The 20,665-nt window shown below is 35.7% G+C and overlaps 1 long non-coding RNA gene across 2 annotated transcripts in view; it reads right to left on the bottom strand.

Moving 5' to 3' along the window:
- Positions 1-20,107, bottom strand: part of LOC137849249 (uncharacterized) — a 52,719-nt gene extending 32,612 nt beyond the window's left edge. For both annotated transcript variants that reach the window (XR_011091824.1, XR_011091827.1), the window contains exon 1: positions 20,013-20,107. This is a non-coding gene — a long non-coding RNA (uncharacterized lncRNA). The remainder of the gene's footprint in view (positions 1-20,012) is intronic.
- Between the last annotated feature and the right edge of the window lie 558 nt (positions 20,108-20,665).

Genomic DNA, 20,665 nt, shown 5'->3' with positions numbered 1-20,665 from the left:
ATACCTCACTGCAATGAACATATGAAAGATACTCTTTTGCATCAGAAGTCAGCAAACCAAAACTTAAAACGATCGGGAACAAAAACGATTGAACATAGACAGGCTTGGAAATTTCTTCAGGCTCTGCTTTCTGCTGGATGTTCAATTAATGTCAGCTGCTTGCTACAGGTGGCTCTTTATTTATTTTTTAAATGAATGTTACTAACCTGTTTGTCCCACAAATGTTATTTACAATCACATCTTTTATTCTTGTTTTAGTTGACAGGACAATCTCTTCAAGGATCTGGGCAGAGCTGATATATTTGATTTGCAGGTTATCTACTGCCTGCAGATACAAGCACTTTGATTGTTTACAATGCAGGAGTAATTGGTAACAGTTAAATAACTCCAGAGACTGATTTAAGAGTCCTTCACCTATTGAATGAAAGTAGAGCTTCATCCCACCATTCCTCATCTGACTAAATTCTTAACTTCATTACAAAAATAGAATATTTAAAAGTATTAAATGCAAAATTAAAATCATCAATCACACACCAGCATTATATATAAGATTAATGATTTAAAATTAATTTATGTTTCACGTAGAATTCAAAATGAGGGAAAAAAAAAAAAGAGGTCAAATCTCACTATGTTTCCAAAATTATTTACAAAAATGAATTTGCATATCACAATTTTAAGCCAAATTTCTACAGTGTTGCTTTCAGCACACTAACCCAAAATGAGAACATTAAAACCAAATTCAGCAAGTATTCCTGTGAGAAATTTTATGTGTTGTTTCATCAGTAATATATTACTTCCTGATTGCATATGTTCAAGCTGTGGATAATATTTAAAATAACTTTTCAACACATTTGCCTAGCCCTGAGCAGTCAAAGAGAATTGCTTTTCTATAAACAAATCAAGCTAATTTTCTGTTTTGTAAAAAAAAAAAGTCACTGAGCACATTTTATCTGCTGATGCCATTTTATGGCCGCTGAACTTTACTGCTTCACAAAATGGTGTAGGAGCACAACACTGTTAAGAACACACTGATTGCTAATGCAACAACTCTGAAGTTATGTTGCAGAATTTTGTACTGTACTAACCAGAAGCAGTAATGAAATATATAAAGTAAAAATATTAAACATTTCCTGATACTTCCATAAGGGGCACAGCCTAACTCATATGCCAAGGCACACTGTGGAAAGCCACTCAGTATTGCATGGAGTTCACCACAGTTTAAGGAGCAATGTTGAGGTATGCAGGAGGACAATGAGGTATGGCCACCACTGCAGCTCCTTTGGGGAGTGCGGCATCAAGACTTCACAGCTGCTTCTGTACAAAACTAATCTGGGTCCTAGCAGGCCAAATGGCCAAAGCATCATGGGAATATGGTTCCACCTGCACATGGACCAAAGTTGATGCTAGTGGCAGAGCAGATAAGCTCATGCAGTACTATGGCTGCTCTAAGGTCTCACTGGATTCTCTTCAGCTCCACGCAAGGTTGACTGCAGCTTTTCTCAATGCAGCTTTTCTCTACCTTGGGCAGAGCTCTCTTTTCAAGAAGAGGAAAACATAGGGAAAACTAAGACAGTGCCTAAATCTTTAACAATACCAACTGCCTGACTTCTCAGTGCACAAACTTGCTTGCTAGCACACCGTAAATCGGGAAAGAGGAAGCCCATCATTTTACAGTTTACAACCAACAGTGAATGACACCAGGACTCCTGCAGATCCCAGGTGAACATCCTGCAAAAATCACTTAAGATAAGCAAGCAGAGATGCAGACAACTTTCTCTTCCAAATAACTTGGTAGAAATACCATTACTAAAATTTTACCACATTTGTGAAAATCACATTATCTTAAGACCAAATTGCAACCATTCCCATAGAGACATTCCAAAGCCATTTCTCCCAAGAGAGGGCTGCCACCTCGAAAAATTTTGAACTGTTTCTTCAGCTGTTTTGGTACTACAGCTGTCATTTAAAAGGCCGCAGCCATCCCTTTTTATAATGAAGGCATTATTTTGCTTTCTCTACCTTTACATATTGCTGGACAGCTCTAGATATACTCATGAAGTAACTTTGCACCGGAAGTATGCAGTAGATGATTTTACAGCAGTAAAAGTTTGAAAGATGCTGATAAATGAAATAGGCTCTATTGGTATTTTACTCATTAAGCTCTATGCAAGAGCACAGAGCTTAATGATTAAAATATTTGTTGAGCTTATTTGTTTCATTTTTAATTTGAGTACTAATCTGTCAGCTCTTGTTATCTATTGTTCTAAAATAACCAGATTTTCCGACAAGAATGTGTATAGATTTGGCAGAAGGGAAACAATGTATTATCTGATTCTTTCGAGTGAAAGAAGCAACAAAAATTCCTTTTAAGCTGCATAGTTAAAAATAGAATTTTAAGGAGAAAAAAAAAAAAAAAAAAAAAAAACAACAAAAAAAGCTCATTTGAACTTACTTTTATGCACGCCTAACCAAAATAAATAAATAAATAAATAAAGCCTGAATTGCACGTAACTCCAAAACTTTCCTTCTTTGCCAAGTCGTGTATGTGTGCAAGACATATGCAACTGATCAGTTTTGCATATCCCTCAGGCTTGTCTTTGTAAACTTATTTCACTGGATTCAATTTCCTAGACTTAAAATATTGTTCTTCATATTTCTTGAAGCAGCAGATCAGAAAATAAACTATATGCAGACTCTAGTGCCATTTCAGAAACTATAGCTATCAGTGTAATCTTTTTTCTTCCATCCTACCTTCCAGTTTGTCTGAAAGTCTCACATCCATCGTACTCTAACCATAGTTTTTCAATTTTATATCAATCAGGCAAGTATATTTTCTGAAGTTAAAAAAAAAATGTATTAAAATTGATACAAAGCAGTCACATTGAATAAGAGAGGTGAGTTTTACAATCGCATCACATACTCAAAACCCTGTCTATGTGGAAAAATCTTCATACACAGGTTTTGTTTTAAGATAAGATAACATATAAGAACACATACAAATTGTAAATGCTATTATACTCAGCATGAATTCTGCTTTTACAACTTGCTTTGATGCAATGTCATGAATAATCTAACTCTGTGTCAAATTCAAATACTCAGTCTCATCATGAAACCTTACTTTGTCTATCTGTTCAGCTTCATTTAAATAGCGGATAAGGTGGTACACAAAGAGAATAAGCTTTGCCCTTGTTCTTCTGAACAAGGTTTGTTCAAACTTGACCTACAGTTTGTACCTTTAGCATAGGAGATAACGACATGAGATGCAAATGCAAATGAACAAAAAAGCCCTAAAGAAATGTATTATCTTTTAGGTTTAAAATAAATACCACAAAACCTGACAATATTTCCTCAGCTTTTCATATTCAGCATCCACTAATCAAGATAGCACTGCAGTATTCAATAGTACATAATCATGTATACTTAAATCCATAGGAAAATAGATCTGAAAGTTCTTTTTAGTCTGTACTCTTCAAAATGGATTTCTCCAAACCCACAAGCATTTCTCCAAATTATTTCAGACACCAGATGCTATAAATACATTTAAGCTTGCCTCACTTCAGCAATGATCATGCATTTACTGTAGTTTTTGTTATATCAAAAATGCTTCAGCTTCATCAGCAACAGATGAATTCATTAATTTCTTTATTAATTCAAACGATTTTTTTTCAAATTTTTTATAAGCCCTATGGTTCTCTAAGCAATATCGGCTCCTTCTCTGTTCCATAAAATTGTAATCAATCTCTATTATTGTCATGAAAATGGTATTTGTCACTTCGCTGAGAAAAAAATAATCAATACGTCTTGCAGGGCAGAACAGGCATTTAATGCACTGAATTGATGCCTGTTAGAGAAATTTAGCTTGCCAGCAGTTTGGGACAAGCTAATAGAAAACCAGAAAATTCACTGAAGGTTGACAGATGAATATACAGACATGCCACCAAAATTAATATTTGGGCATTTTGTATAGCCTGTCATTTCATATGCTAGAAAGAAAATAGATTTAGACAAGCAAATCCCTAAGGAAATCCTTTTGTTTTTTTAAAGGCAAAAGCCAAAAGCATGTACAAAGAGAAATTCTTCACTGTATTCTTTCTGTATTTATATATGTTTCTGAAAAAATAAGTTTTCTGAAATAATCTTCCATTTAAATATATTGCTCCAGAGATGATGCTATATGATGATGATAATATGAAAATACTTCTGAGTGCTAAGTGACAAAATAGTGCAAAGTCTCTGAGGTAATACTGAACTCCAGATCATTCTGGAGAACACATCATTATAAAAACAAATCAGAGATTTGCTTCAAAAATTAGTACATAATCCGCACAGTGGCATTGTTAAGAATGTGTTCTGGATAATGAAAAAAATGGTTAAACTGTCATAACCAATATCTACAAAAAATAAACAAATCCAGTCATACTTTTCATGACAAATACAATATCCTCGAAAGAACTGGTAGTATTATTTGAACCTTGTTAATAAAAAGTTACATGTTAGGAATGCCATCCTCCCTTCTGTCTACTGCCATCTGCAGAAGCTGTCAAAACACTCCTCCTTCCAATTACGTGATTTCTGTCTTTCACTTGCTCTACAATAAACCTATAATCTGTTTAATTCCCTAGTTTGGTTGGTTTAATAAACAATGCTTTAAAGTTGCAGGGCTCAACAACCCAGCACCCAACATGCGAATTGCAGTTATCCATCCTCCAGGAGAACATGGGCACCACTGACCCCAGACACATTTCACTGACCACAGCAGCAAGAAATGCAGTGTAACAGTTGTGGACTTTTGCTGCAAGGCTACCAGTTTGCTAGGCACACCTGAAAATGTCTTGGCAATAAGTCACCAAAGTCAGGTAATCCACTCCTTGTAACTTGTGTTTTAGGATGGACTACTTTTGGATTTCCTCACTGTGGAGAGACCCTCAGTTCTACTTCATGAAATTCTTTCAGAGATCTAAAGAGAACAACAGTTAATCCCAGCCCTACCATTATCACCATTGCTCTTCCATCATGCAAGGGTTAATGAGGCTTGAAGAAAAGGCTGTCTGCCTCCTTTCTTAACTCCATTATTCCTAAGAAAGTCCCCTGATTCTGGGTTGGACGTAAATGGGGCACCCTCTTCGGTGACCTGCCCGAGGCTCCTAGCAAGCTGAAACAGCATGAATTTTAAAACCTAAGGTATCCACCAGATCACAGAGCACCAAAGAAAACACATCTCTAAATGCCTCAAAAGGCAACCAGTCAATTGCTCATGGTGAAACACATTCATGCTCTAATTCCACAGACTGAGTAAATGAGCCTGGCATATAGGTGTTAGGAAAAGAGGAACGTTTTTTTCATCATGTGCAAAAGAACATTATCAGGAAAAATTTAGGACTGCTAAAGATGCCAATAATTTTATATAGCTTCTAAATAGTCCAACACCCATGTTCAGACACAGGAGAACAGAAGAGACACAATTTGACACCTCCTTGTCTCTAGCCACTTACAAAACAAATAAGACTAAGCAACAGAAGTCTATAACAAGGTGGACATTGAAGAAAATCTGCATCTCCTACTGCCTTCATCATTCTATCATGGATTTAAAAATATCTGTGTAAACTAGAACTCTATACTGCCACTACTGTGTTCATTCATGATGGCAATGGTGCTAACACTGAACCACTTGACCATCAGAAATTCCTTGTAAAGAGTAGAGGATTTCTGACATTACTGAGGTTCTTCAGAAACAGGGAATTTAATCTAATTTTGTCCTTGTTTGTAAGAGAATTTGAACTCCAGCCTGAAAAAATTCGGCTGAGTTTCTTACACTAAGTAAAAGGAAAATAAACTTCTATCAAAACATCATCACTGACAATTTAATTTTGCAAGCTTAGTAGGAGGGAAACAGCAATACTATGCAAAAGTTTTGCATTCTCAAAAGAAAAAATAAAAGGAAATAGAGAAAAAAAAAAAAAGGATGTCAAACTCTATAGGAATTTGGCAACACTAACAGAGGGGTCCCCACAAAGATGACTATATTTCTTTTTTTTCCCACCACCAAGTTCCAGCTGCTATTGTACGCTATAGGAACATGCAGCTGTTGGGAATGACACTGTCACCATCTATATTTATGCCTTGTATGAGTGAAAACATTTGTAATTAACCCTAAGAAAGTTAAAGAGTTACTAGAAAAGATGACAGAATGTTAGCAGGGCTAGTTCAAAACAGAAAAGTCTGATCTACACGGTCCGGTCTGATGTGTCAAATTTGCACATGTGGTGCAAATATACACATGCTACATCTTGGAAATTGCACGTGTATTTAGGCCAAAAGTGCAAAGCACAATTTGGTGGAAATGTGACTCTGCAAATTTATCAGCACTGGAAATACTTGCAAACACTGTCTCCATATGAATGTACACACTGGATCTGTTTCATGATCAGTTAGGAAGATATAAGAATAAACTCAGTATTAAGTATGGATATTTTTGTAATCAGTATGGTGGACCCTAAGGGAAATATTCCATTGATTTTTCCTTGGGCTTTCAGAGATAATTTGTAGAAGACTGATGAGGAAATTGAATAGGTTTGAAAGCACAGTCCCACTGAGGGTAGGGGTAAAAGGTATTTCCCAATTAAACTCTTTTGTATTAGCTTACTGACAAAGGGAAATAAATTTAAACCCTCAGCATATATTAAAATGAGATGAGCTTTTACTGAATGCCGTAAATTTTCAGATGATTGTTCTCAATTTCATAGATACTCATTTCCATATGACCAGCCAGAAATACTGTTATACTCACAGAACAGACCAATGAGTAACAGCAGTGGCAAAGGAAAGCATTCTTTCTTTACTCTTCTCCCCAGTCATCAAGTGACAACTAAAGCACGGAAATGTTTCCAGCAAATACTGAAAATGTTTCTATGCAAATACCATCTGTAGAAATTTTGATCTAGTTTAAAGTTTTCTTCCTCAGTTTCTAAACACAACCCTAACACAGTCTGTTTTTTTGGAAATATTAAAGACTTTAAGGGTCTACATGAACATTTTTTTCCAATAAGACTCAATGAAATTATGACGCAAGGGCATGATTCTACACCCATTTAAGTTAATAAGAAGTGTACATTGGCATAAACAGTACAGAAAGAAAGGTTAAAGAACTAAAATACAGCCATAATAGAGGATTTTCCATTAAATATCTGGCCTCATTTACCATAAATGACCATTAAATAAAGGATGACCACCAGCTTCATTCTCTTTTCAACTACAACAACCTTAAGCATCACTAATATGTTTTGCTTGACTTCAGATGAAAAATAGTTATTCAAAATATGAAGTAGATACCATCGCGATTTATTATTTTGCTATTGACCAGATATTAACTGTTTATCAAGCAACTACTAGATAAGTTTGGATTTTGATATCTGTAATTTGATGAAAGGCTTTATACCATATAGATTTTACCCTGAAATATCTCTATTAAATAAATTTTAAACTATTAAATAAAATCCATAACCAATACAAGCTATCTTCTAATTCCTTCTTAAAAATCTCATCTTCAATTCCAAAAGTAACTATGACAGATAATTTGCATAACATGCCCTTTAAATACTTAGATACTCACATTTTGAGAAAAATCTTTAAATTCTTTACCTCAGTGCCCATTTCTACCCCCATTTTTTGCAAGGGGCATTACCTTGAAGCTGAATGCAGAGTAACAGCAAAGGTGGTCACACATACCCACAGCTATGAACAATAGCTGTGAAAGTGACAAACTCTAGTGAAGAATAAATTGTCCTAGGTCTGCTTTGCTTCCACTCACAAAGTGTGCTAACACCTCTTCTCATTTCAAGTTAAGCCTACTCAGTTATGGGATTTGAAGTCAAGGGGTCCTGAAAGTTGTCTCTGCTGCACGTTGCACACCAGATTTGACTCAGTTAGATTCTTGAGGAAAACACCCTCACTGAAAATGCAGAAAGTTAAAATAGGCTGTGCAACACTCCCATCTCCTCCCTAAGCTTCTCTTCTTGTTTTTAGCTGTAGACTTAAAAACATGTTTTCTGTGAACTCAGACCTCCTTTTTTTCTCCTAATCTGTGCCTCTGCTCAAAGGAAATGAATTTCCATGTCAAGGAAAGGGCCAACCTCTATGGACCAGCAGAAAGAGACCACCACCACCACCATCACCACCACCACTAAGCAGAAGGGACAAATTTCAGTAAGTCCATCTGCTACCTCCCCTTTTGCCTACCCACAGGGATCTGCTGGTATCAGTTCCTCTCAGAGCACAGACTGTGAAAGGGTAAAAGAGATGGCCACTGGTCCTCTTGGAGCTCCCCACTTTGTCTCCAGTTCCCATAGGTAGCTGCCACAATTTCCAGTGTGATGGGTAGCACATAAATTCTTCATTCTTAATAGAGAAAGAAGGAATGGGGCAGCCTTTTTATATCCAACATTATAGCCTGATCTGTACAGCTACAAGACTAAGGCTTGATCCACCTGTTTCAAATGTCACAGCAGAGGTACCAAGCTTGAAAATAAGAGCCAAAGAAAAAATTGCTAAATCTAAAAAAATATATATAATTTAATGTCTTTGTAGAGAATGCAACATAACAAATACTGACATGATGTATGGTGCAGCAGAAAAAAATGATGTTGAATGCATCAAGAAGTAGCAAACTAGCAGTCATGAAAGTATAACATGAACAGTTTACTCATTTCCAGCTGGGACAACAATGAGGTTATCAATTTCTTGATGCCTGGCCTGGAAACACCAAATGGTGATTTGTTCCTTACTGTAGCAGTGACAAAGTGAACACACAGATCTTATTTTTGCAGTTTCCTTTGCATTTCTAAGAATGTTTTGCCTCTCCTAGGTCTCCTCTAAGCCTCTAGCATTCCTTACTAATAACATTTCTAATAGTAATTACTAATAACATAACAGAACCTATCTTTAGCTTCAAAAGTAAACAAAACAATACGAGAAGAAAACAGCGTCACATTGTTATCTGGATAGTTATGGATGGTGAGCAAGCACAAGCACTGCATAGGCCATAAAAGATAGTCTCTTGCACTTTGTCACATTGTTTCTTAGGAAAAGCATTTCAGATCTTAACTCTCTTCTAATACATCAGGATACCAGATAATGCCACAACTTAGTGAACTTCTTTGAAAAAATTTTGCTTTATGTATTTGCAAATGTTGAAGTTAGTTTTGGTGCTGTACTTCAATACAAGTTACTATAAGCTATTTAGTCTACTGAGAAGTATGAAAAATATACTGTATCCTTGAATTTCAGATTTGTGTTCTTTACACAACTAGTTTTATACAGGTGTAGACTAGTATATATATATATGTATTTAATGGTTAACGAATTTAACACTTCGTATTTTTAATCCTGACTGATCATAAGTAAAACTCAATTGTTTAAACTTTTCATATTGTTTATCCTAAATCTCCTGCAAATTTACATTTGAAAATATTAAGTTGCAATTCAACCATGTTATCAAAGAACTTTATATCCCTTGGCAGTACAAGTTATATACATACATATAAATATGTGCGTATATACACATGCACACACCCCTAAAGTAAGGTCAAAAAAAAAAGTAAATGAAACAATTATTACACTATCTCTACTGATGACTTCCACGGAAGCAATTATGTTGATTTTCATGAGTACATAGGATAAAGAAGAATGAACTTGAGAGTCAAAAATTACAGCTAGATTTGTACTTAGCTTGAAGGCCAATGACTTTGGTAGTCATCTGCCATGGTAACTGGTGGTGTTTGACACATTGTGCAGCTGCATTGATTTGACTACATACTGCGGACACTGAAGAAGTTGATGTACAAGGGAAATCCTTAACATCCAGAAACATCAATACTGATTTTACAAAGCAAATCCTCCAAGAAATCAACTGCAGAATATCTTGTAGCAGCCCACAGATAGTTTGAACAATAGTTGGACGACCATGCTACTCTAACAGCACAAAGCAACATCAAATCCAGCTTAATTCAAAGTTGCTCTAGATGTGAATGTTACACTTGTGTAACTCTGCGTTAACATAAGATTGAAAGCTATAGCTCATTAAGAATTAACGTTAGTACATTATCAACAGAATCATCCTGAATATTGCAAAGATCATCAGCAATACAGTAGAACAACCTAATTTTAAGCCCACTCACTGTTAAAATACTTTGAAGTGGAATCAAGGCTAAGAATTTATATCAGAAATATGAATACATACACATTTTAAATAGACCAGCAGTTACTCAAGAGCCATTGCCTTAGTGACGTTTAGAATAAAAGCAGGGCAAATGAAGAACCTCAAGCAGGATAATCAAGGAAATACATATAAGATGCCCCAAAAGCTTTAACTTTGGACAACATGTCTGTCATAAGAAAAAAAAAGAAAACACAGGAAGAGTCAAATTGGTATTTGTTTCTTTATAATCAGGAATGTCAAAACATTTTAAACACAATCATATTATTCTTACAGGACCTTTCTAAGTGGCAGCATCAAGACAGCTTAGCTGCTCTGTAAATTCCTGCTTTTTGCTCAGTGTTCCTTTTAAAAGTGAAAATTTAAGTCTGGAGGCATCAAATCTGTGCCTCTGCATCTGTTGAAAATTCCTGACTTGAATTACACATTAAAAAGTTGGTTCTTTTGCTCTACGATGCCATACAATTCACTTTTTAAAATAATGTCACAAAACACCATGAATAGAAAGTTTCTCTATAATTTTCAAACTGAATTAAAATTCTAGTGAAGCAAGTAAATACAGGATTAACTCGTGGCATTAATTTCCTTCTGTTTCCTAAACTTCAGTAATACTATCCATTTTTGTATGGGCTCATTTTGAGGACTAGAAGGATGCTAAAAGTTACATATTGTGTGTGAGAATGCAGTATTGTAATTATATTATACCTACCTTGAGAGTCATTTCTTAACAGTATTACCCTACTAAATGTGAAATTAAACTGTTCTACAATATATTTTTTTTATTTTTAAAGAAACCTAAATGTAACATCCACAATTGAATAGTCCCCTCTTTTTTCTTAGAAACCACCTCGGAAACATCACTCAGATGTTTCTTTCTCAGCTGCGATGTAGGCAAGAGACATTTACTTCACAGTTTGGGTCCTCACTACCTGCAAGAAGCCCACATAAGGACTTTTTGCTATTTTGTTAATAATAGAACTGAGCAAGAGATGAAGTGGTCGTTGGAAGCTCAAGGAGAGCACCTTCCTGTGTGCTGTTGTCAGTAAGGCTTTGCTCAAAATTGGAAAGAATAGAAGGAGATAAAGATCAAGAAAATGGCAGAGATCAATTAGTCAAGGCGGCCTGTCAGAGCAACCCAGCATCAGGAACCAAGGAGCTATCTCTCCAAACACCGAGCCACAGAAACAGCAGGTGTAAAAATGTCTATTTGGGCAAAGCAAATCCTGAACAGATTTCTTACATAAAGAAAATAAAGGGAAGGATACCTTTTGTATAACTTTGTTGAAAAAAATCTTACCAAAAGAGAGGCTCTCGTCATCAAATTGGGATCTGATTAAGAGCCTGAAACTGTGATACTGGACTGCAAGGACTATAAGAAAGAGAACCAAGAAAACAGGGTATTTGGAAAAAGACAAATGTTGATGCCAAGAAGAGCACTGATGTATTTGTCCAACTTTCTTATACAGTGATCCTATCACTTCACACAATCTGCAAAAATAAGATGGAAAAGCAGTACTCAGTTAATGTGAAAAGTGTCTATAGCACAAACCCCTTCTCACAGAAAACTTGCTCTAAGTAGGGGAGAAAGTTAGAGAATGAAAAATACAACTAGGGAAATTAAGGCAAGAAATGGTGGTCAGGAAACAATTGAAACAAATTTTGTTTGTTTGTTTGTTAAATAATCACGTAACTGTCTACAAAAGCAGAGTATGGAAAAGGAAGTAAAAACAAACAAAAAAAATCTGAACCTATGCTCCAGGGAGAGCATCCCAGAGAAGGTAAGCTAAAGACATACTCAGACATATAAGATGTCTCACAGAGGAGACCACGTCTGTGTGTAGCATTTGCTGGGCAGATAAGATAATTAAACCAGTACAGCTAATTATTTTTTTTCTATTTAGCTTAGAGAAAGCAGAAAAGACAAAGCAGTTTTGAGTTCACCAACAGTAAATACTTTCACTTAAATTATATGAAAAAATATATGAAAAATATATGAAAAATTATATGTAAAAATTATATGAAAAATTATATGAAACAGTTCTGCAATATCATGTAAGAGAAAGCAATTAATAGTCAGTTTTAAAGAGAACAATAATACAAGAACAAGAACTTTATAAAATTGACAGAAAAAAAAATGGAGTCAAGAACTGCTAGAACAGTTCACAGTTGGTGATTTCTCCTTGTGATCGTATCTTGAAGATACTCCTTCTTTCTCTATGCCAAGTCAGATCAAAAATTGCCTTTTTTCAAAAGTTACTAAAATGTACTGGGCTTTGACCGGCCTTCCTTGATCTCTTTGCAAACCACTTTTAATCTTGCTTTAACTGCATGCAGTAACAGCTTACTGCTGTTACAGTGCATGTATCTGCAGCACACAACTGAGAAGGCACAACACTGTTTTGCCCCTGTTTGCCTAGTGCTGGTCTGCAAAGCAACAAATAAAGTGATCCTGAAGCTGGAGGACAAACACTGAAACTAAGCTGATTTTATGAAGTTACTGAAATAGAATTTAAATGTAGAACACACAAACATCTATTTTAAATAAAACTACTTAAAATGCTCCCTCTGTGCATTCCCTTAGATATATATTCCCTATTCCCCACAGGGGCATTCTCCATTTTTAAATTCAACTCAAGGGAGATCATTCCAGTAGGGACTTACTTTGAGGTCTTTCAGATTTAGCATAAGATAGGAAAATATATTCTGAGTGTTTTGACTCATTCAAGTGCCAGAAACAGTTGCAGGTGGTGGTGGAGGGGAAATTATGTCTAAGCTGGAAGAAAATCAATTTCAAAAGCTGTTGTTCAATTCATGGATTCTAAATACATCAGATGATAGTAACCATTTTTATACAGTTTCAAAGGCTTGGCTTTATTTGGCACTTTAGTAATTTAAAAAGTTGGCCTGTTATGGCCCCAAAATGACTTGAAAAACATGCTATACTTCTTCACAGGAGTATGGACTGAGGCAGTTAAAAGAGAAAGAGCATCTTACATCCCTTACATCCATGTCTGTGTCTAAAATTAATTTAAACATCAAATAGATGCAAAAAAAATACATATACATATTTAAACCACTCTTTCAAAAATATCGGGACATCTGTCCTGTAGGAGTTATTGCTCTTGGTGAAAATGCTCGCAGAAGAACAGGGACTTTTGATATTTAATTGAGTCAAAATAGGAGTACGTATTACAAACAGAACAGAAAATAAACCCTTTCATACTTCTGCCTTCCACATTTTGGGTTTTTGTTGTCAAACAACAAAGCATTCCCATGGTGTTACCCAGTAAAGCTGAAATCTCTCCTGTGAGTTTCAATCCTATTATCACAAGCATGATAAAAATATTATTTCTGACTCAAAAATTTACCTAAATTGTCTACAGAAATGTAAGAATAGCATCTCTCATGATTAATATAAAACTAAAACACACAAGCAGGTTACAAGCATGCAACGGAAGTGCTACTGCCCATGATTAACGGAGTAGAAATTAGTATTCTCACGTGGTGTTTCATTGCACACTTGCAAGAAATAATACCAAATAATTCAATAAAGCAGTAATTAAAAACCTGCCTCAAATCTCCTGGTACTGTGGCAATTGTGCTCCCACAACCTCACAGCTGAGCACAGAGAACTCAGCTGCCTGCACTGCACTGCACATACACAATCCACCCACCACTGACTCCTGCTGCTTCATAGGGGATCCAATTACTGATATCATTCTGACACTGGAGATTAGCTGATTGCCAGTTCAGTGTGCTTACAAAATCTTATGTGTCACAGGAGGCCCTTTACTTGTTTCTGTAAGACAAACAGTGTTTTTTCTAAATCTATTAAAAACCCACTAGAATATATTCTCTCTCATGTGTAGCACTTCAGCCCCATCCTGTTGGACTCAGAGCAAATTCCCCCTCCAAAATTGCCATAGAACAAATGTGTTTTAACAGCAGCAGCAAAAATATACTTTTAATTGTGCTTTTTAAATAAGAAACTTAAGAGAAGCAGGAGCCACATATGCCACTGTTTTAATACTCAGAAAGACCACTGCTCTATTTGAAGTCCAAGTTCACAATTAAAATTTTTCCCAATTAGAAGACTAGATAGATTAGATAGACTTTGCATTGATCTTTCCAAATCTAAGAGCATGCTGGAATAAGCATTTGTGAAAGACAATGGTTTGATTTCTACTTTTTTTTTTTTTTTAAAAAAAAAAAAGGCTTTTCTCTTCTCCAGTGTTGTCAATAAAATGAATTAAGATTGAAAAATATCAGCCAGTTTAATTCTGCTAGCAGTCAATGAAAAAACATCAATATGACTCCAATACTATTTTTCTGTTTCAGCTGTTGGATCAAAATAGAAAGAAGAAATGGAAAAACAAACTATAAGTAGGACAAATTAAAATCTAAACAAGAAAAGTCAGATGCAAAAAATATTTCTGTTTTCTCATACCAATACTAGTATTCTTACAGGCAGACATTCTAATGGCTCTGCTGATTATTCAAGTGTCTAGACTGTAGATACAAGATAACAAGAATACCCTCCTTAATGCTCTGATGAACTTTGCTATCTGTTCTAGAAAACGTCTTAATCAACTGTGACCGGGCACTTTATATTACTTTGAATACCATAGGATTTTACTGTAAATAACACCTTCCCTAAAGAACAAATTTTTAATTGATGTGGGACATGATGTAATGCCACAAAGACTCAGAATAAAAAGGACTGACTTTATGTTCCTACATCCAGAAAAACAGAAGGGCATTTGCAACCCCCATTTTAATTAATCTCATCAAATCCTGTTTAAATAAAACTGGAACTGAAGCCATGAATTTCTGAGGCTCCATGACAGTATCCCCAATGACAATATGCAAATTTTGTTTCAAATGATAAGAAAAAGATTTCATATGCACATAGAATACTGCCCAATGATAAAAATACTGGGGTTTAAATAGGATTACATACATAGGCTGCATTTTCACAAGTGAAACCCAAATTTTGTTTGACTGTCCTCTTAACACCCTTTTTGCGGAAGAAGTCTTATGGAAACTTACTGGTGAAAAGTATATTAAAGCTTTATTATCTTATGCCCTAAGCAGAGTAAATTTAGATGTACTGTCATAAAAAGTTTAGGGTAAAGAAGCTGTTTCAGGTCAGTTTCTAACCTCACTGCGTTCCAACACAGCATGAAAACAGACCTGGGCAAGGTAGGGTGGGAAGTGATGTCAGTAGGCCATCTCATCCATCCTTCTCCTCCCAGCGAGGAGCACCAACCCACCTCTGATGGATGTTTCCTCATTCACAAACCCTCCAGCAGAGAATCCACAGCATCTCCAATCAATCAGCTGCCATCCTTCACTAACCTTACCTACAGAATGTTTCCCTAATGTCTAACTAAATATCCCTCATTACAATTTAAGTGCATTATTATTATTGTTCTATTCCCCACAAAGAGGAAAGCTTATTCTTCTCCTCTTTGCAGCAACCTTTCATGTATTTGAATTATTTGAACCTAAATCTTTTTTTATTGTTATTCAGTAGATGGAAAAAAAACTAATTCTTTCAAAATAATTGTTTGGGTTTTTTTTTGTGTGTGTGTGCGCGCAAGTTTTTTAGTCTGCTGGTCCTCCTGACTGATTTCCTTTGGCCTTTCATGAAAGTCATGGACCACCTAAAGGAGTATGATATGCAACTGTAAACACACTGTTAACTTCCACAGCACTACTATCTTTACTGCCAACATACAGACATTGTGCTTGCCTACTGCACTTAACACTTACTGAGTGGTGCTGTTTTTAAACTAAAACTGTCCTTTGGCAGTTTTTAATAATAAAATCACTGACTGGGCAATAAAAACTATTAGCCACCTAACCTAAAGAAAAAACTAACTTGAAAAAAAAACAAACAAAAAACTCATTAATTTATAATCTGCACTCTGTTTTGTGGTGTGAACACTGCATCATTACATTACCTATTGAATGCATATTGGTTTTGAAGTGTATTGTATTGTTTCTTTAGCTAAGTACTTACTGGGTTAATAGACGTTTCACATAGTCTGAGTTGCTATTCAAAAATAAGGTCACAAAAATAAACCTGCTGTGTTCATATACCTGAACAAAGTTACTTCCATTAAGCAAGAATCATAGTGTACTATATTATGAAAATAAGAAGTCACTTTTGAAAGAGCAACAGTGAATTGTAAGTTTTAAGGCTGTACTAGACCAGAGGGATTCCCTCGCTCCTCGTACTTTACATGGGTTAGGTGTCATCAGTCTCATTATACATTACCAGCCTGGCTCTCATTATACATTACCAGCCAAATTTGATAGTCATTGTTCCCAGGGCAGAGCTACTAGAGCACAGATTCCAAATTGTCAAAATACAAATGGTGATACTACACATTAAACATAGATGATTCCAAATTGTTCATTTTTAATGATGTCACTAAATGATACCATCCGTTGTTAAAGAAATAATCAGCCTCTGACATATATCTCCTTCATAAATTCAAAGTTCATTGTTACTGATCAGCAACAGTGATTTTTTTCACCAAAGCAGTATTATATTCTTTAGATGCTCACCCTAAGTACTGTATTTACCATACCGTATTGCCAGCGCTGTGACATTAGCAGAGTATGAGCATCACTGCACATTGTTCCTTACTTGTCAAAGCTACCCAGGAAGTCTAAGCAGATGTATTACAAAGTAGAAATATATGTACGAGATACATTCCAAGCAGGTTTGCCATTCTGTGGCACTGAACATTTCCAACCACTTATCAACTGTAGAGTTGCTATTTGCATTTTGTACTCCATACTTGAAAGCATTACAGCTGCCTCTGGCAACAAAGGAAATGCAAAACCTGTTGGAAGAAAATAAATAAAATAAAGCTGTTTCCTATGGGACAATTCAAAGTCTCACCTCATCATCCTGAGACATCAGGGATTCTGTGTTACCTCTGTTTTTATTAATAATGCAGCAACAGTCTTTCAACCACTTTTTCTGAAGAGGTGCTTTTTCTTTGGAGGTGATATGAGTCATGTGATTAGCTCACTCATCTCAAGTCAAAGGCTAAAATCTGATAGAGGTTCTCACTATCAACTAGTCTATAATTTGGCACCTAGAGAAGCAGTAATAAATGGGTATTTATCTACTCAATGGGGAATTTCATTTTACTCTCCACCTCCAAAGTCATTACCTGCACAATAGGAACAAGCAACAGAAATTCACAACATAATAAACTATTGCAGGCTTACTGCCTAAACCGTACCTTAAAATAATTTTCTGTACTGGAAACTGTAAGCAAACTATAATCCACAACGTGAAAAAAGGACTTCGCTGACACACTGTAACAAATGGTACTTGCATCTCCTATGAACAGAGAAGCTTTTTATGCACCAAATAAACAGTTTCTGCTATTCTCACTATTGTTTTCCTTGTTGGGAAAAAAAAAATAAATATTTCTCATATTTTTCTTAGAAATATCTTGAATAAGAGAATGTGTTAAAATAAAAATTGGGTGAGAGTCTTTCTATGTAACTGAAACTTGACATATATTTTCTAGCTTGTTGAAAAATACCTTATGTGCTTGACGACATAAGTAATATAAAAATATTGTTCAATTAGATTGCTATAACATTTACATTTATGCCTGGAAAACATCTTGCCAGTAAGGAAAGAAATAATAATCTTAGTATAATACCCTGTTAAAAACATATGCGGTAACTTACTCTGAATTTAAAATAAAAATTTTTCTAGACTTGGCAGATTACTAGTGAAGAAATAAAAGTATTTGTGAATTAAAGAACACTGAAAATGGTATACAGTCAAAAGTAATTTTAATTCCTTTTTTTTTTTAATTGTGTCATAGTACCGTTTTCCAATATAGTACAATATGAAAAGCTAGCACAGTTTCAAGCAATAGCTCTCTCCAATCTTAATCTTAATAACCTAGTTTCTAATCAGTGTTATATTTCTTCAAGGGTGAAAGAATAATTCTTCCCCGCCCCCCTTTTTTTTTCACACTGTGGAGACATTCCAGTAATTCCAGTATAAAAATCTAACATTTCTAGTCCAGTACTGATATCACTTAAGTGGCTGGCTAGTGAACCCATGATCCTATGCAAGAAAACAAAGCAAGAAAAGCAGGTAATCATTAAACTAGCAGCAGCAGTCACATAAATCATTGTACAGTAACTGAAAAGAATTTAATGAGAAGAGAGATTTCACAAGCTTTGATGTTAAGCCTGGAATGTATTACCTGTCCAAAACTTGGGAAAGACACCAGGAAGTAATTCTTATTTAAGTTTAAGCAAACAAGTCACTCTTTCTGTAATGTCTCGGAAGAGTTTATCTATTTTAAGCAGCTACTTTGGTACCTCTAATGTTTCTTAGTTACTTTAGACCAACTGGACTAAGTAATGTTTAATGTTAAAACAGGTAACACACCATCGTAGCCATACATTTTTATGTTTCCTTAACTCACAGAGAAAGCTGAAAGTGAGAAGTACATAATCATTTGTCCAGCCAAAGGTATTTCTTCTAAAAATGTTTGTTTTTATGAAAATAATGCGGTACCTTTCCTAAAACCTGGATCATTTATATTAGTTTTTTGTTTTGTTTTGTTGTTTGTTTTTATCTGTAAGATAAGTTTGCTTTTCATCTATAAGAAGTTAAAGGCCACTGACAGCTCCAGAGAAGTTCCAGTGAGAATTAAGCTCTGATCTCTGAAGGTGCCAGCTATGAGCACAGAGCGCACAGCTCCCATAATTCTGGGTGATCTCAGTCACCGTGGAAAGCTCATGCCCTGGACTCTTCCAGTCCAGTCTTAAGGTTCAGAATAGCAACAATCAAATAATTTCACATTATCAAATTATTTCTCTGGCATTAAAATATATTAATAAGATGTTTCTCTCCACATATCAGTGGACAGTGTTCTCCACAGCGAAGCAGTTGTTATTCTCAGCAGCAGGCTAAAACAAAACAAACATAGCTTTTCTCTGCATATCTCAGAGTGCTCCCACAGCAGTGAACTTTATACTCTGACATAGTACGGTGGGCATGTCTTTTTTTTTTTTTTTTCCCTTTATTGTGCATCGGTATTTGACTAAAAGAATAGCAGATTTCAGTTGTAGTTATGAGGCACGCACTTTTCACTAGCAATAAAATTACAAATAAAAGCTTCATCTTGCACCTGAGTGCTCTTCTAATAGCTTAGAAACCAAAACTCAAGAAAAATATTAGAATTTTTATATATGTGTGTGTACATCATCAAACAGGAAACCTGACGCATATTTTTTCAGAACTTGACTGATTTCCATCAATCGCTGTCTCATAGTTTATCAGAACTGGTTAATGTATACTAAACATTAGTGTTCTCTCTCCTGTAATTACTATCTGGCCTTCATGAAAAAAGTCAACAGAGAGGCTGAGGGAGTTAAAGAAGGTGCTGCACAGTGGAGAGACCAGGCAAACATTCACCCTTGCTGGTTAACATGACCATTTATTCTTGCCCTAAGACTTTAAAGAACAGCAACAAGGAGCATAAAAATAACCTTTACATTATGTTTTTAATAATTATTTTAGGACATACAGCCAGGAGAGAAGTGGAGATGGCTTAAAATTTCATAATCTTCAACTGTGTGCATCAGCAGAGTGCCGGCTCTACAGAGGGTAAGCACTGACATTTATTTCACACAATGGTGCATGTCTTGAGGGTAATTGCCACCAGAATATGACCCCCACTCTAAGTGTCAAACATTAATGTAAAATCAATAGGGAGTCGCATTCCCTGTGCTTCTCACGCACCTGCGTCACACCCGGAGGTCTGTGGCTCTCAGTGCGGGGCTCCCTGGGGGCATCGGCTCAGGCCACAGGGAGGATCTCCGGCAACTTCACGGCTCGTCAGCAAATCCTGAGGAAGAGAAAGTATAAAAGTTGTTTTCCACACTGTGGGTGACATCCTAGTTTGAAATGACACCGTTGGAGCTGCTTTGTGACAAGCCCGGTGTTAAGATGACAGAAATAAACCCACAAGAACAGCCACGCTGCCAAATACACTTAGACTCAACTCAAAGCTTTCACTTGATAGTCCACTGATTATTTTTCTTTTTCCAGAGAGAATGTACTTTCCTCTCAAGCTTATTATTAATTAAGCTTTTCTTCATGTTATAGCCAAATTATTTCTTTAATGAGCTCCACATTTCAGAATGCAAATAGTTTACCTTATCATGAGACACCGCAGAAAACTTCAGAGTTAATCAAATGTCACGATTATTGGGGAAAGGGGAGAGGAGGGAGGGGGGGGAACCCAAGCACTAAATGAACCACTATTGTTCTATGAAAACAATCTGCAGGAGATCTCTTTGCCTTGTGTCTGTTCTCCTGAAACACTGCTTGGGCAGCAGTTTCTCAGCTCAGCATTGCAAAATTGCCATTCTCAGAGGTGCTCTGTTTTTCCA

Source organism: Anas acuta, chromosome 1 (genome assembly GCF_963932015.1).
Source record: "Anas acuta chromosome 1, bAnaAcu1.1, whole genome shotgun sequence".
In the NCBI taxonomy this organism is placed as follows: Eukaryota; Metazoa; Chordata; class Aves; order Anseriformes; family Anatidae; genus Anas; species Anas acuta.
This window is presented reverse-complemented; position numbering and strand designations above follow the sequence as displayed.